At 47.0% G+C, this 15,010-nt stretch overlaps 1 protein-coding gene across 1 annotated transcript in view; it reads left to right on the top strand.

Moving 5' to 3' along the window:
• Positions 1–15,010, top strand: part of TMEM255B (transmembrane protein 255B) — a 122,656-nt gene that overhangs the window by 69,078 nt on the left and 38,568 nt on the right. The window lies entirely within an intron of this gene.

The following is a 15,010-nucleotide window of genomic DNA, read 5'->3' as shown; positions in this document are numbered from 1 at the left end:
CAGTTTCTATGCAAGAACCTCAGTGGGTAACTAAATCTGCATGCATGCAGACCCATGGCAGTTCAAACTCCAAATTAGTGGCAAAACCCCAAGGGCCAGCCTTCAGTTTCTGTCACGGATTTATCTGCTAACACAAATTTTTCCAGTGTGAATGTCCTCTACAATAGGTTTTCAGGAGCAGGTGTGATAACTATTGAGCAAGCCAAGATATTTTCACCTCAAATTAATGTTATCCAGAAACAAAATTTAATTATAGTATTGCAGGAATGGAATGAATAAATCTGTTTTCCTCGCTATCAGTTTTTGAACCCTTTATAGCCTTTTTTTTCCTATTTATACATAGCATATTTTGGACCTTTCCTAGAAGTCCTATTGCAGGTCACAATGGGAAAACTTGTTTATCTGTCTTAGGCTAGTTTCACACTTGCTTTTTTTTGCAGCGCGTTTTTCCCGCAAAATAACGCATTGAAAAAACGCATACAAACGCAGCGTTTTTTTCAAGCATTTTTATGAGCATGCATGAAAAAAACGCAGCGTTTTTATGCGTTTGTATGCGTTTTTAGTGCGTTTTTACCGGGTTTGCGGTTTTTTCCAACATTAGGTGGCTCCTCACACTAACCCAAACCATGACTTTACTAACCCTGACCCTAACCCTAACCCTAACCCTGACCCTAACCCTGACCCTAACCCTAACCCTAACCCTGACCCTAACCCTAACCCTGACCCTAACCCTGACCCTAACCCTGACCCTAACCCTAACCCTAACCCTGACCCTGACCCTGACCCTAACCCTAACCCTGACCCTGACCCTAACCCTAACCCTTAACCAAACCATACCCTGATCCTAACCCTGACCCTAACCCTGACCCTAACCCTGACCCTAACCCTAACCCTAACCCTAACCCTGACCCTGACCCTAACCCTAACCCTTAACCAAACCATACCCTGATCCTAACCCTGACCCTGACCCTAACCCTAACCCTAACCCTAACCCCCTTAACTAACCCTAACTCTAACCCAAACCCCTAAATTCCATTGTCTAAACTAATGGTAAAAAAAAAAACGCATGTGCAAAAAAACGCATACATAAGCATGCCAATGCGCACATATGCTCACCATAGACTTATAATGGGTGTCTTGCTGTAAAAAAACGCATTGCGCGCGCATGCGTTTTTTTGAGGCAAGTCGGACGCCCAAAAAATGCAACAGGATGCATTTTGTGCGCCCGAGCGCATACCGCAAAAAAACGCATGCGCGGAAAAACGCATACAAACGCATGTGTATGCGCACATAAGCGCATCCCATGCAAAATATAGGGAAAAAAAACCGCATGCGTTTTTTAGCGCTAAAATCCCGCAAAAAAACGCAAGTGTGAAACCAGCCTTAGAATAGAAAATATTGTAATAAGCAGTTAATTAATTATGCAAAACAATATTATAACCGCTGATGCTCACAACATTATACAAGGTGCAAGAAGACAGAGAATTTCACTGTGGTTAACACGCCTCTGCATCGTGAGACTTTTTCTCACAGTACTAGCGGGGATCTCACCAAGGTCATAGCAGTTCAGCCCTGCTGGGAATGCAGAATCAATGACCAGCAGTAACCTCAATGACATCATCGCTAGTCACTGATGCTGCACTCGCAGCTGCTCATTCTTCAGTGGTTCTCAGCCTAGATGGTCACATCTTGGCACCATCTAAGTTGAAAACTATTTGTCCCCCAGACATGGATTATGGTGTGGGACAGAACAATGGACAGGTGAGGTATATTGTTGTTTTTTTATTACTGTTTTATTACAGGAGACGAGGGATTCTGTGGAATTAGGCGTTATGGGAGTATAACTGTGTTTGTTAGAGTTGAGCGACTTTTGTTTTTTTATGGTCGAGTTTCGTTTCGTGAAACCCGACTTTTCCAAAAGTCGGGTCGAGCAAGATCGGCCGATTATAGGGAAAAGTCGGGGTCGTCCCGAAACACGAAACCCAATGTAAGTCAATGGGGAATAAAAGTCGGCAGTGAGAGGAGGACAGGAAACACACCTACAGTGCCCATTTGAATGCCAAAAGCATCAATTCTTCTTACTTAAGCTGGTCAACCTTAATTAACTTCATAATACAAGTTACGCACTGAAAAATGGGGGTTATTTGGCTAAAGTTGTGGGGGGGGTAGGGCTGGCTCCAGGTTTTCATGTGCCCTGGGCGAAAGAGCGCCCCTTTAACACATACCACAACTCATCATGCTCCGATACGGCAGAGAAATAGCGGTATAGTACAATGAAAAATACTACACTTTTTACATCTCATGACGAGGCCCATCTATTTCTCCATACAGAATCATTGTTCCCATATAATGTTTGAAACAGTATATGATGCGCTCCACATAATGCTACAGTATATGTTGGTCCCCATGGATGAAGCTCCACTGTCTTATGGGCCCAAATAATGCTCCAAACATAATGGGCCCCATTTCTAATGCTCTAGTGTATAATGGGCCCTGTAAATGCTGCTCCAGTGTCTGATGTCCACCTTTGGAATGTTCCAGTGTATGGTGGGCCCCATCTATCATTCTCCAGAGTATAGTGCTCCCCAAAAATTGCTGTCCCAACATTGAAAACAATGAAATAAGTCTCCTCGCTAGGGAATCCCTGTACTAGTCTGGACTCCTCGTCGTCCCCATCTTCCATCTCACTGCACAGTATTTCAACCTTGCAAGTGCTGTGATCCTAAGCAAGCAGGGGGGGCCCACTCGTTGGCGACGGCACTGGCACAGGGCCCATGATAGTACGGTGGTGTGTCTGATGGCGGGTGGGCCGAACCTGCACTTTCATCTGCAGCTTCCTCTTTGTCACCGTGTAATATGGAACTGTATATGGGAAGGGTAACCTGAGTTTCATCAGGGTCAGATTCAGGCCGTGTAGCGTGCGAGGGGAATGTTGTGGTCTGGGTCAATGTACCAGCAGATTCATTGAGCAGTGGCTGGGCATCAGTGCACTTGTGTCGCCCCCAGGAGTACGGTCGCTACAGTGGCATTACCTTCCTCCTAGGGAGTGTGATGTCATGCTTGGGAGCAACGAAGGATCTCTCTAGCAGGTTAACTGATTGGGCGGCGTTATTCCCACGAGTCATGACCCTCCAAACAGCGTTCATGAAGGCAAAGTGTTTGTTTTACGTGGGCAGTATGGTTGCAAAGCTGAACCTTAAAGGAATGTCCAGAAGGGCACCACCAGGAGTGGATCCTACGGCGTAATTTGACTCAACACGGGCAACCTCAACCATGCCAGCTACAGAACAGATGCACACATTGCAAGCTTAATTCCGTTAACGAACGAGACTCCGTCATGCCCCGCGGTCCGAGTCCGGCTTACTAGAGGGACACGTGAGGCTCTGGCACATGAGATTGGCCAATAACTGGTGTGTCATGCCCTTACATGTCCGTGGCTGCATGTGCGCTACACTGAAAAGGCCAGCGTTTGTCGCTTACAGGTGCAGATAACCCGCTGAACAACGTTAGTGATGGGGATCACTGATTACAATTATTACTCGCGAACGATGATTTCCCAGTAATTGCAGGTCAACCGCAGTTCCGGAATTAGGCCTAACCGACATTCCTGAAAAAATGAAAAACTTACGTGTGCAAACCACAGGTGCTGTAGCTTGCTTAACAGCTTGCCAGCCGTTCTCAGGCCCAGTATGGATTACACGTGATTGCACAAAGGTGAGAAAGGGTACCGTATCCCCGGATAACATGTATGGATAGCGTACACATTCAAAAGATATGTCTATACATCAGGAGGCAGGCTCAGACGGTGTTAGGCCCAGTATGGCTTGCACGTGATTGCACAAAGGTGAGAAAGGGTACCGTATCCCCGGATAACATGTATGGATAGCGTACACATTCAAAAGATATGTCTATACATCAGGAGGAAGGCTCAGACGGTGTTAGGCCCAGTATGGCTTGCAAGTGATTGCACAAAGGTGAGAAAGGGTACCGTATGCCCGGATAACATGTATGGATAGCGTACACATTCAAAAGATATGTCTATACATCAGGAGGCAGGCTCAGACGGTGTCAGGCACAGTATGGATTTGACGGCCCAGACTACACAGCGGAGGAGCAGGGAGAGGTAAAGATTGCAAATGCTGGGGCCCTGCCCAAGCAAGGGGGGCCCACTCATGGGCGTCGGTACTGGCACTGGGCCCCTCATAGTACGGCGGTGTGTCTGACGGCGGGTGTGCACCACCACCGTCAGAGACACTTGATTGCACTATGAGGGACCCTGTGCCAGTGCCCGCGCCCAAGAGTCGGCCTACCCACCTGTCCAGGGCAACGGCACTCGCAAGGTGTCGTGCGCTAGGTTGTGACCCCGGCCATGGGGGGGGGGAGGCTGCACAGTTAGGGAGTTTTAGAAAGTGGCATATGTTGATGTTGGACATTCAGCTGATGCAAAAGGCGAAATAGGTCAAGTCCCAGGAAGAGGTGGACCAAAGCAAGCCATTTTTCTGTCACCCTATGTGTCATCAGGGGAAGGTGGGACAAAATCCTTGGAAACCCATGCATGGTTCGTTTTAATGAAGGTTAGATCATCCACATTTTGGGTTGACAGACGGGTCCTTTTTTCTGTCAGGATTGATCCAGCTGCACTGAAGACTCTTTCCGATAGCACACTTGCAGCTGGGCAAGCGAGCTCCTGTAAGGCATATTGTGCCAATTCAGGCCAGGTGTCCAGTTTAGCGGCCCAATAGTCAAAGGGGAATGACCTGTGTGGGAGAACATCGATATGGGAGGAAAAGTAGTTTGTAACCATAGTTGACAACTGCTGTCTCCTGTCACTTAACATCGATGCAGTATTACCAGTTGTGTGAGCGGTACTTGAAAAATCAGTCCACAACATTGTCATGAAACCCCTGTCTCCAACGCCACTTCTGCTGTGTGCACCATGAACACCTCTGGCCCGTACGGCTCGTGTGAGAACCATCACCGCTGCTGTGTGCTGGGAATGCCTCAAGCAACCGATTTACCAGAGTTGCTTGTTTATTAGCCAATATTAGGTCAAGGTTCTCCTGTGGCATGATGTTTTGTAATTTGCCTTTATAGCGTGGATCCAGGATGCTGGCCAACCAGTAGTCGTCATCGTTCATCATTTTGGCAATGCGGGGGTCCCTTTTTAGGATCCGCAAGGCATAATCTGACATGTGGGCCAATGTTCCCGGTGTCAATGATGCACTGCGAGTGCTGGTTGGAGGAGCACTTTCTGGCAAATCCACATCCCTCCAGTCACGCACAAACCCTGTACCAGACCTTGCCACGCCAACATTTTCACTTGCCCCACGAGATGCATCCTCCTCCCCTAAGTAATCATCCCCATCATCATCCTCCTCCTCCTCTTCTTCCTCCAACTCGTCCAGGAGAGGTCCCTGAGCAGACAATGGCTGAATGTCATCAAGGATTCCCTCCACCTCTTCCTCCTCGTCAACATTGGCTGCAGACGCCTGCTCCTTAAGGTGCGTCAAAGTTTGCATGAGCAGACGCATAAGTGGGATGCTCATGCTTAGGATGGCGTCGTCTGCGCTTACCAGCCGTGTGCATTCCTCAAAACACTGAAGGACTTTATAGAGGTCTTTCAGCTTCGACCACTGCACACCTGTCAACTCCATGTCTGCTCTCAAAGTGCCTGGCCGTGTATCCTCCCACAAATGCATTATGGCCTGCCTCTGCTCGCACAGCCGCTCCACCATGTGCAGGGTGGAGTTCCACCTTGTTGCAATGTCGATAATGAGGCGGTGGTTGGGAAGGTGGAGCAATCGCTGCAGCTTCTGCATACGAACGGAGTGTACAGGCGACCGGCGGATGTGCGCGCACAGTCTTCGCACCTTATGGAGCAGGGCTGTTAACTCCGGATAATTTTTGAGGAAGCACTGCACCACCAGGTTCAAGGTGTGAGCCAAGCAAGGTATGTGGCTGAGTTTTAAAAGGGCTATGGCTGCCACAAAATTACGGCCGTTATCACTAACTACCTTGCCTGCCTCAAGATGTACACTGCCCAGCCATGACTCAGTTTGTCGCTTCAAGTACTCGGCCAGCACCTCGGCGGTGTGTCTGTCGCCCAAACACATCATCTGCAACACAGCCTGCTGACGCTTTCCACTAGCTGCTCGATAGGGGGACACCTCGTGTGCAACAGTGGCAGCTGCAGATGGAGTGCTCGTACGACTGCGCTCTGTGGACGAGCTTTCGCTTCTGGAGGAGGAGGAGGAGGAGGGTGGAACGCCTACAGCCAACTGTTTCCTATACCGTGGGCTAGGCAGCACTGTCCCACCACCGCTGTCCCCTGTGGACCCTGCATCCACCACATTAACCCAGTGCGCAGTGATGGACACGTAACGGCCCTGGCCATGCCGACTGGACCATGCATCAGTTGTGAGGTGCACCTTTCCACTCACTGACTGCTTGAGTGCATGGACAATGCGGTCTTTCACATGATGGTGGAGGGCTGGGATGGCTTTGCGAGAGAAGTGGCGACTGGGTAGGTCATAGCGTGGTACTGCATAGGCCATGAGTTCGCGGAAAGCTGCGCTTTCCACCAACCGATAGGGCATCATCTCAAACGAGATTAGTTTGGCAATGTGGGCGTTCAAACCCAGTGTACGCGGATGAGAGACTGAGTACTTTCTTGACCTACTCATAGTGTCTGGGAGGGTGAGCTGGACTTGAGAGCTGCATATGGTGGAAGTAGCGGTGGACAGGGCAGACTGAGAGAGGGTTGATGATGGTGATGGAGTTGGTGTTCTTTCTGATGGCCTAGATTCAGTATTTCGTTGATATAACAGTGGGATTCCCTGACTGCTGTGGCCTTGCAACGACACCTCAACATTTGCTGCTGTGCTAACCGGTGGGCTTACAGTGGGGGAAACAATGTAGCGTTGCTGACTACCTTCTTTGTGATCAGTTGCACATGTGGCACTTGAGGTTTGGTGTTGTGTCCACGCTTGCAAGTGCATGCTGGTTAAATGTCTAAGCATGCAACTGGTATTCAAATTTTTCAGATTTTTCCCTCGGCTAAAGGTCTTTGCGCACTTCTTACAGATAACCTTGGCCTGATCATGAGGATTTTGTTCAAAAAAGTGCCACACTGCACTCTTCCTACTTTGGCAGACATTTTGCGGCCTAGCACGCTGTGATGTTTTGACCCTCTGGACAAGCTGTCCAGCAACTCTTTTGATTTTTGGAACCTGTCTTTGGAGTGCTCCGGGCCTGCCAGATAACAGCTGTAGCGATGTCGATGTCTGCTGTGGATGCTCCTCATCTGAGCTATTGGAAGCAGCACCCTCTTCCCCCAATGGATGCCAATCTGGGTCAACAACTGGGTCATCCATCACCTCCTCTTCAATGTCATGTGCACTTTCCTCTGTGTCACCGTGTATGGTGGTATAGTGTGCGGGAAGGGGCACCTGAGTCTCATCAGGGTCAGAATCTGGCTCTGTACACTGCGAGGACAATGTAGTGCTCTGAGTGAATGTACCAGCAGAATCATCTATCAGCGGCTGTGCATCAGTGCACTCCATGTCAGATTCATCTTGGCCTGGGTAGTTCACCATTTCACTTGATAATCCAGGCATGGTATGTGAAAACAGCTCCATGGAGTAATCAGTAGTATGGCCTGCGTCATCCTTCAATCTTGGTTGGGGTGAAGGACACAAGGAAAGGTGTGGTTCATGAACATGAGCCTCCAATGACGACTCAGTGCTTTTACTTTTTACAACTTCAGAAGAGGAGGCGATAGAGCTGGAGGCTGAGTCAGCAATGTAAGACAAAACTTTTTCCTGATGCTCTGGCGTTAAAAGCGGTTTGCCAACTCCTAGAAAACTAAGCCTTCGAAGCCTTATGGAGCCAGACGATGACGCAGGCTCAACACCTCCTGCATTCGGTCCTATTTTGCTTTTGCCACTACCATCAGATCCACCACCAACACCATCATTACCAGCTGCCAACCCCCGCCCAATTCCACGGCCTCTTCCACCAGCCTTCCTCATTTTTTGTAGAAATGTAGACAAAATCCAACAAACTATATAGTAATGTAAAACAAGGTACAAGGTGTCTATAGGACAGGGGAGATTTAGATTTTCTGCAGACACTTGTGGACACTGAACACTTTTGGATTGTGTGAGGCCCACTGAATATCAGAGCGCTATGTCACAGGCTCGATGGCACAGGTGTGAAAAAAGTGACTACAGGATAAGGGAGATTTTGAATTTCTGCAGACACTTGTGGACACTGGACACTTTTGGATTGTGTGAGGCCCACTGAATATCACAGCGCTATGTCACAGGCTCGATGGCACAGGTGTGAAAAAAGTGACTACAGGATAAGGGAGATTTTGAATTTCTGCAGACACTTGTGGACACTGGACACTTGGATTGTGTGAGGCCCACTGAATATCACAGCACTATGTCACAGGCTCGATGGCACAGGTGTGAAAAAAGTGACTTCAGGATAAGGGAGATTTTGAATTTCTGCAGACACTTGTGGACACTGGACACTTTTGGATTGTGTGAGGCCCACTGAATATCACAGCGCTATGTCACAGGCTCGATGGCACAGGTGTGAAAAAAGTGACTACAGGATAAGGGAGATTTTGAATTTCTGCAGACACTTGGGGACACTGGACACTTGGATTGTGTGAGGCACACTGAATATCACAGCGCTATGTCACAGGCTCGATGGCACAGGTGTGAAAAAAGTGACTACAGGATAAAGGAGATTTTGAATTTCTGCAGACACTTGTGGACACTGGACACTTTTGGATTGTGTGAGGCCCACTGAATATCACAGCGCTATGTCACAGGCTCGATGACACAGGTGTGAAAAAAGTGACTACAGGATAAGGGAGATTTTGAATTTCTGCAGACACTTGTGGACACTGGACACTTGGATTGTGTGAGGCCCACTGAATATCACAGCGCTATGTCACAGGCTCGATGGCACAGGTGTGAAAAAAGTGACTACAGGATAAGGGAGATTTTGAATTTCTGCAGACACTTGTGGACACTGGACACTTTTGGATTGTGTGAGGCCCACTGAATATCACAGCGCTATGTCACAGGCTCGATGGCACAGATGTGAAAAAAGTGACTACAGGATAAGGGAGATTTTGAATTTCTGCAGACACTTGTGGACACTGGACACTTGGATTGTGTGAGGCCCACTGAATATCACAGCGCTATGTCACAGGCTCGATGGCACAGGTGTGAAAAAAGTGACTACAGGATAAGGGAGATTTTGAATTTCTGCAGACACTTGTGGACACTGGACACTTGGATTGTGTGAGGCCCACTGAATATCACAGCGCTATGTCACAGGCTCGATGGCACAGGTGTGAAAAAAGTGACTACAGGATAAGGGAGATTTTGAATTTCTGCAGACACTTGTGGACACTGGACACTTTTGGATTGTGTGAGGCCCACTGAATATCAGAGCGCTATGTCACAGGCTCGATGGCACAGGTGTGAAAAAAGTGAATTGTAGAATTGGGCAGAATAGGAATCTCCCTAGAGTGTAGGTCTGTAAGAACGGAACAAGTCCTCCACTTATCCTTCCACAGTGACACACAGATAGCTTCACTGTGGCTGTGATAACAGCCATTACACGGTACTGTGTGAGGAGCGTACACCGCTGTATGGTGTGAATAAATGCACGCTCAGTACCTTAGCAGGACAAAAAAAAAATTGGGATTGCTTTTAAAAAAGCAGTTTGCAGAGCAGTGGGGAAACAGCAATGCAGCTGTCAGGAAGCCTTAGAAGGCAGCCTAACAACCAACACCGCTGATCCACCACAATATAGCCTCCCCTTGCACTGCACACACAGTGACTGGTGTGTTGTATAGACAAAATCGCTAGCAGCAGAAGCAGTTTTTTTGTCTTCTTCCCTGCCTAACGCTCTCCCTACAGAATCAGCAACCTCTCCCTATGCTAAGATCGGCAGAAGTAAGATGGCGGTCGGCGTGCACGCCCTTTTTAACCCCTGTGACGCCCACCAAAGCAAGCCAATCACTTGCATGCCCTTCTGAAAGATGGTGGTGACCCCTGCCTATGTCATCACGTTGCCCACAGTGTCCGTGGATCCTGATTGGCTGAAAAAGAGCGCTAAACAAACTTTTGAAACGCGACTTTGGCACGTAAGTCGCCGACCTCGTGGCCGACCTCATCCTAGGGTCGGGTTTCGTTTCATGAAACCCGACTTTGCCAAAAGTCGTCGACTTTTGAAATTGTTCAACCCGTTTCGCTCAACTCTAGTGTTTGTTATTTTTAAATAAAAAAGTAAAACTGTGTTTTGTTTTATTACAAATAAAAGACTTTATTTTGGCTATATCTTTAGTTACCATATAACTATAGGATTAGTAATGGATAGGTGTCTTATAGACGCCTCTCCATTAGTAATCCGTAGGCTTGATGTCACCTGACAATACAAAGGTGTTATCAACCCCACAAATATGTACCCCACTTGCCACCACTACAGGGCAAATGGGAAGAGCAGGCAAAGTGCCAGAATTGGCGCATCTACTGTAACAGATTCACCTTTTTGGGCGGCTGTGGGCTGCTATTTTTAGGCTGGGAGGGGCATTATCTATGGCCCCTTACCAGCCTGAGAATAACAGTCCCCAGTTGTCTGCTTTAGCTTGGCTGGTTGTCAAAAATGGGGTGGACCCCACTTCGTCTTTTAAAATTATTTATTTAAATTATTAAAAAAAAAGTGTGGAAACCCCTCTATTCTTAATATCCAGCTTTGCTAATGCTGACAGCTGAGGGTTACAGACCCCAGGTGTGAGTTTTGTGTGGCTGGTTATCAAAAATACCGGGAAACCCACACCATTTTTTTAAATTATTTATTTACAGCGCAGGAGGCGGCTGATGAATAGTCCCATCAGCCGTTCCTGCTCTCACTGTTATTAGTGGCAGCAGGCGTCGGCTGATGGGAGCAGTAGTCCCATCAGCCAACACCAATGACAGGAGGAAAACTTTATACTTCTGATCACAGTTGAGCACCCACACTGTCTTTTGGCAGCATGGGAAACGCAGCTGTCTGACCAGCGGTGATTATATTGCAGAAGCAGTGTTTCACACACTGTCATGCAGATGTTACCTCCCACCCCCATTAAAGTGAATGGGGTCCGGGTACAGGTTCAGGTCCAGGTACTGTTTTGGTACCCGATCCCGAGCGAACTGTTTGGCCAAACCTGTCGTACCTCAACATCAAAGTGTCAGCCCATCTCTAGTGTACAGTGCATGTGTGACATTTGCTCAAACCATGTATAATGTGGCCATAGTGTTTATCACACAATGATGTGAGTGTGCATTGTGCTTGTATGATGTACGCTGTGTTTGTGTGACATGTGCATTGTGCTTGGGTGGTATCTTCACCGTTCTGACGTGCTTTTTTGTGTGACATTTTTGCAGTGTTGGTATGATGTGTAAACTGTACTTGTCTGACGTGCACTGTGCTTATCTGAGGCTAGTTTCACGGCGCTGGCCGTGCGCTAGTAGGATTTTAGCATGCGCTGCGCACTTTTGAAGGTGCGCCCGTGTGCACCGAACGCAGCATGTTGCATTTTGGCGCGCTCGGCGCACCTTCAAAATTCCTACTATCGCACGGCCAGTGCACGATCTGCGCACCCTATGCTAAAGATAGGGTGCGCAGATCGCATGCGTCCATGTGCGATAGTAGGCGGCAATGACCGGATGGAGTGGGCAGGGAGCCGGCAGGGGGCGAGGCTTAGCGGCGCCATGCGCTGCATGGAATAAACGCTAGTGTGAAACTAGCCTGACATTTGCTCTTTTTCTGTATGACTTAGGCTAGTTTCACACTAGCGTTTTTTTGCGCTGCGTTTGGATCGCACATGAAATGCATGTCAAAAGCGCATGCAAAAGCTTGTAAACACTGCTTTTTTGTAGCATTATTGTGCGCATAACTACAAAAAAAAGCGTTTTTCATGCGCTTGCATTTTTTATGCGCAATAAACCGGAGAAAAAATAAATCCTTGAAAAATTCTTGTAACAAACTCCACCAATGGGACAGCAGTGGGCGTATTGAAATTCTTTATATAGCCCCTGTTTAAAGCTGAATTCTTCACATTTGCTTGCATTTGACTTGAGAAACATGGATCTGCGCTGGAAGAGCTTTGACTTTGACTTGGATCTGGACAGAAGGATGGCTCAGGCTTATGCCGTTGCTTGCCATGAACAGAGGGAGAGAGAGAGAGAGGCAGCGAAGACCGCAGCAGCGGCGTTTGTGGATACATCCTATTATTGAACTACGGGAGAGCCGTGGAGCGTACCACACCCTCTACAGGGAGCTCCAGGCAAACCCAGATAAATTTACAGATTATACCCGGATGACCAAAGAAACCTTTCACTATTTGCTTGGTCTGGTAAAAGAAGTCATCCGGAGACAGGACACGCAGCTCCGGCGGGCGATTACTCCAGAGGAACGCCTCCTGGTCACATTATGGTTTGTAGTTTTGCAAAACCAATGCAGAATTTTCTTTGTTGTGACATGTACTCTAAATCTCGCAGAATTATAGTTCTGCCATGTAGTTAACAAAAGGCTGTGGTAATTTTTTTATGGCATGTATTGAACAAAAGGCTGCAGATGTATTTTTTTTATTGAATTTTAGGTGTGTACAAAAATCCCTATACACAAATAATTAAAAAAATTTTTCTATGTGTCACAGATTCCTGGCTACTGGAGAGACCCTCTCTTTACTGCACTTCCAGTACCGGATTGGAATATCCACCTTGTCTGGAATTGTTGCGGACACCTGCCGGGCTTTGTGGAGCGTTCTTTGTCCCGAATTCATGCCCATGCCAACCGCAGAACAGTGGTTGGAAATCGCCGACAGATTCTGGACTGTATGCAATTTCCCCAACTGTTTGGGAGCGGTGGATGGGAAACACATCAGGATTATCAAGCCCAAAAGAACAGACTCTGAGTTCTATAACTACAAAAAGTACTTTTCTACTGTACTGATGGCCATAGCGGATGCAGACTGTATGTTTATTGCAGTGGACATTGGAGCATTTGGCCGTGGGAATGACACCCAGGCTTTTAAGACCTCTGACATGGGCAGGAGGTTGTATGACAACAACTTCAATTTCCCCATGCCACGGCCTCTTCCCAACACCGAAGGTCCGCCACAGCCATTTGTAATGGTTGGTGATGAAGCGTTCCAGATGTGCCAAAACCTGCTCAAACCCTACTCCAGCCAGGACTTGGACCTCCACAAAAGAATTTATAATTACAGGCTCACCAGGGCCAGGAGAACAGTAGAGTGTACATTTGGTATACTTGTATCTAGATGGCGCATTCTTGGTACAGCTATTAATCTGAAACTTGAAACAGTGGATGAGGTGGTCAAGGCCTGTGTTGTTCTACATAATTTTGTAATTTCTCGAGAACACCCGAACTTAGATCTTGATGATGTTGCTCCTAATCCATTGCCTGAATTTACACAGCACCCTTTCAGGTCATCCGTCGAAGTTGGCCAATTGAGGGACCAATTTGCGGCCTACTTCAACTCAGATGTAGGACGGGTGGAATGGCAAGTGCAAATGGTGTAAAAAAATTTTATTGCATGTTGTTGGTATGTTAATAAAAAAAACTGTTTTGCTACCTGTACTGAGTGCATTCTCTGTTTTTACACTCCCAATACCATTAGCAAGTAGCCAGGTGTCTCAGTGAATTTATGATGCTGTGTTTTGTGCATCATGAATTCACTAATACTCCTGCGTACGTGACATACACACACAAGTTGTATTACCTTTATAATCTCTACAGTGTGTTCAATTAACAGCGATGGTGGAGATAATACAACTGTGTCAGGTAAAATACCCAGGCCTTGTGTCATGCTGAATACTTATCACAAATGGCCATTACAATACAGATTGAACTGCAGCATCACTACACTCTTCTGCAAAATATATGGCGAGTTATAGCAACGCTGCAGGTTCAAAATCCATTCACCTGCCCAGGTGTGATAGTGATGCAAGGTCAGGGTATTTGGGAAGTATATATAACATTTATTTTCACCATCAGTAATGTGTTTCTTCCACAAACACGTAATAGAGTATGTGGTTATTTACAAGGTATATCTATACTTCCTTGCCTTTTCTTTAATAGTTAAATGCGAACGGAAAAAAAAAAGGAAGGTAACAATAGATATGCCTTGCACTCAACACCATCCTCTATGCCAGGGTTTCAAAAATGTAGTCCTAAATGTCAACCAACAGATTATGTTTCCCTTTTTTTTCTTTCTTTGGTAACTCAAATCGAATTACTAAAAACATGATTTGTTTGTTGGCTTTTAACACCATAGTTGGGGAACCCCTCCATAATTTAGTGTGTGCAATACACCAGATATCTCCATTACTGATGTTTCTTGTGTCAGTCAAGGAGATATGTGTTGTCAATGAAACCAATCTACATGACTTGTCTTTTTCACAGCAGTCTCTACTTTTTTTAATATAGCACAGACTGGATCCAGCAGGGCTCCCCAACTCCACTTCTCACGGTCCACCAACAGATCATGTTGTAATGAAATACATATCTCCATTGATAACGGTTTCACAAGAGCCCAAAAAAAAGAGGATTCCATACAACATGATCTGTTGGTGGACCTTGAGGACTGGAGTTGGGGCGTTTCTAAGGTACACATCGGGTAACTAAGTGACGCGCGCCGCTTAGTAACGCGATATTTACCTTATAGACCAGCGCCCTCGCTGGTGCTGATCGCTGGTGAAGCTGCCTGTTTGGCAGCTCACCAGGGATCATGTAGCGATGCACCAGCGATCCTAACAAGGTCGTATCGTTGTCGGGGTCACTGGTGCATCTTTATGTGTGACGGGGCCTTTAGACAAGAAGTTGTTAGAATATATTTTAGCACTAGGGCTAGAATATAAGGCAAAAACTGAGGAAAGGAATTTGTGATCGAAGCCAAACTTCTCGAGAGTAGCTTTCAGGT

Source organism: Dendrobates tinctorius, unplaced genomic scaffold, assembly GCF_039654945.1.
Source record: "Dendrobates tinctorius isolate UK_male_01 unplaced genomic scaffold, ASM3965494v1 ptg000117l, whole genome shotgun sequence".
NCBI classification, from domain to species: Eukaryota; Metazoa; Chordata; class Amphibia; order Anura; family Dendrobatidae; genus Dendrobates; species Dendrobates tinctorius.
The sequence above is the reverse complement of the archived record's forward strand: the minus strand, read 5'-3'. Positions and strand labels throughout refer to the sequence as shown.